Consider the following 3,722-nt stretch of genomic DNA (forward strand, 5'->3'; position numbering starts at 1 on the left):
CTGCATCCAAGCCCTACATCATCAAGTGTAATGCAAAACGTCAGATGCAGTTATATAAAGCGCACTGCTACTGGACTGGAGTGATGAAATACACTTCTCCACCTGGCATTTCGATGTATGAGTCTGGGTTTGGCGGTTTGCCAGGAGAACAGTACTTTTTTGACTGCATTGTGCCAAGTGTGAATTTTGGTGGAGAAAGGATTATAGTGTCGGGTTGTTTCAAGAGTTGGGCACTGCCCTTCATTTCCAGAGAGAGGAATTCTGAATGCTTAATCATACCAAGACATATTGGACAATTTAAATGCTCCCAAATTTGTGGGAACAGTTTGGAGATGGCTTGTTCCTGTTCCAACACGACTGCGCACCAGTGCACAAAGCAAGATCCATAAAGATGTGGAGGAGCGAATTTGGTGTGGAGGAACTTGACTGAGCTGCACAGAGTGATGAATTGGAGCGCAGACTTTGAGCCAACATCATTGTCTGATCTCATAAATGTGCTTATAGAAGAATGGTCAGTAAACACTCCTAAACCTTGTGGAAAACCTTCCCAGAACAGTTAAAGTTGTTATATCTGCAAAGGTTGGGCCGACATCATATTAACGCCTATGGATTAAGAATGGATTAAGATGTCACTCAAGTTCATACGCGTATGAAGGCAGTTTAACGAATACTTCTGGCAATATAGTGTATGTTACTATAGTATAACTATACTATGTTACTATACTATAGTATCCATGCAAGTAAGACTGAAACAAAGCTCACACCCCAATCAATAACCGCTACACAATTGTTTCTGGACCTAACATACCCATTCAACCTCTTAGCATGCAGAGACCGCCTTAATCCACAAGCAGCACCAATAAATTATTCAAAAGAGTGGCAGTATCAAATAGAGCTTATCTGATATGCACTCTACACAAAATAAAAATAGAAAATTGTGTAATCATGGGGACAAATCACACAGGTAATCAGGTTAATTAGCGACAGGACTGGATATGAAAAGAGAATCCCAGAGAAAAAGACTAGAAATAACACAGTGAAAAAAACTCATTGTCACTGAGTACGGTCTGTTTGCAAATAAAAGAAAACGAGAAAAAAGAAAATAGAATAGTATCAATATCCAGGAGGGTATCGGGGTGATTGAATGCTCATAACTGCAGTACTGTGCAAAAGTCCTGAGCCACTCATTTCATTAAATTTTGCCAGGAAACAGGTGAAGAGATTTACTGAAATATCCAAACACACATTGAAAGACAGTATATAAAAAACAGAGTTTGTACAAGTCAATTTGGTAATATTTGGTATGACTACCTGTATTCTTCAAGATAGCCTGAACTCTCCTGGCAAAACTTTCTTGTAATTTCTTTAAGTAGTATTCAGGAATACTCCTCCAGGTTTCTTGAAGGACATAGAAAGTTCTTCTTTGGATGTTGGCTGCCTTTTATTTCACCACACTGCTTCAATGACGTTGAGTTTCAGGCTCTGGGGAGGCCAATCCATGACTGTTCCAGTGTGTGTTTCTCTATCTGGGTATGCTTTCACTGCATTGTCACTGTATTTGGGATCACTGTCATACTGAAAAATTAAGCTGTTGCCAATCAGATGCTTTCCAGATTCCTGTATCCTGACTTCTGTTCATACTGGCAAGCATTTGAAATTTCAAATTTGGATTTATCACTCCATCAAACCTGTTTCTCCTGATTTTCAGTCAAGTTCTTATGAAATCTGGCATACCCGAGGACATGACTTTCAGGTGCTGTTCATCTGCTGTGATAGTTTTTCTATATTGGCCACTACTTATTTTGTCCTCCACTTGTTCACATTGCTCAAATATTTTAAGTACAACAAACCGTGCTGTGTGTTTTTACCTCTTTGAGAATCACCTTGTTAGTGCACATAAAATACTCACTGTTATCTTTGTGTTATCGTTGGCATTTGTCTTTCGTTGTTCGAACATATGAGAACAAATTATGTGTTTTTGTGACAGGCTGCTAATAACAAAGTGCCAATTTAAATGTTTCTCTTTGCTAAGTTGTCCAATGTACATCAGTTTGTTCCTTGATATAGATGCCTTTCTTGTTCATTTTTGTGCTTGAATGATTCAAAGAGTGTTAAGTGCCTTAAGAAAAACAAACAAAACCTCTGAAAATGGTGAACACAAGGACTGGAATGAAAATGAATGGAAAAGCAGACAATATCCAAAGAAAAACAGTAAAAGACTTTCATAAAGCCTGGGAAACAATTTATATTTAAAGACCACTTTAAAAAATTAGAAGAACGTCTGGCTCCTTGAAAACAAAATATAAAGAAATGAGAGTTGCTTCAAGACTTTTGCACAACACTGTACTGTATATTTAGGTTTTGGAACAGCACTTGTTGCCCCGCAGATGATGTCTTTTTTTAAGAAAGCCTTGCTTGTGTCTGTGAGACAGTGCCAGACAACATTACGCAGGTATTCGAAAGAAGACCACTATAGCAAACTAGTGCAGGTGATAAATGGCCCTGCCTGCAGTCCAAAGCTGTCTCCCCTTGAAACATTTTGTACATTATGAAATGGAAAATACAACAAAGGAGTCCCCGAATTGCTGTGGAGATGAAATTCCAAGCAACAACACAAAATCATTTTGCTTTCAAAGCTACAGCTGCTGGCTTCCTCAGTTATCAAAACCTCACTGAGTGTAGTTTAAAAGTACATGTATAGCCACATAATGGGATACATGCCCCCATCCCAACTATTTTAAAGCGTGCGAATGGGCATTGAGTATAAAATGAGAATGTATTTCTTAAAAAACAAAAAACAAGCAAGAAAATGTGTTCGTTTCAACATTTAATACTATTTCTATTTAAATTTGAACATTTAAACTCTGTCCCGGCTTTATATTGCTGCATTAATTGGAGTCATAATTTAACTGAGATTCAAGAATATCATTGTGCTTTGTGGTTACAACACTTAAGAAGTTAATATGAGACTCCCAAAGAGACTAAGTTGCAGTCTAAAGATACTGACAGCAAATCTTTAGACAGTCACTTTTCACTTGTTAATGATGCCGCAGCGTGTTACTGATTGCAGTCTCTGGAGGTGAGCAGACCAAGATTATGGTCTCTGTGAGGAGCCTGTGGCAATATCTACACTGATGAGCAAGACTGGAGCTCGGATGACGATGTAACCTTGTATGAATCAAACCTGATTTACATGTTGAATAATGATAAATTAATATGCAAGTTTTTTTTAACCGTACTGTTGCAAACATCAAGCTGTAGCAAGTGCAGGGCCTTGTGTCGTGCTTTAACCTGTGTGACCGTCCATTAGCTGCTTGACATCAACGTTTAGCATTAGCACAAGTAAAATCAAAGTAATGTAGTAGGGAAATACACTTGATGAGAAAAGGATTTACATCTGTGAAGCAAAAATAAAGCTAGAGCAACCAAAACCTTTTCCCCTGTTTTGTATTCACTTAACATGTTATGAGCGTAATTTGGGAACTTCTCATGCCAGTTGAGTTCAAATTAAAATCAAATAAAAATCAGATTTCTTATTTACTTGTTTTCAGACTTGCTTTAGGACAGACTGTACAAGGAGGAGCCAGGCTCAGGTTTGGTCACTGGCCACAACTGGGTAGATAGTGAGCTTTAGAGGTATTTAAATGCAGATTTTGTTATCTTTGGGCAGTGAATCCTCTTTCTAGCCTTTGCGCTAACTGATTCCAGGCTAACCTTACATA

Source organism: Oreochromis niloticus, linkage group LG10, assembly GCF_001858045.2.
Source record: "Oreochromis niloticus isolate F11D_XX linkage group LG10, O_niloticus_UMD_NMBU, whole genome shotgun sequence".
Lineage (NCBI taxonomy): Eukaryota > Metazoa > Chordata > Actinopteri > Cichliformes > Cichlidae > Oreochromis > Oreochromis niloticus.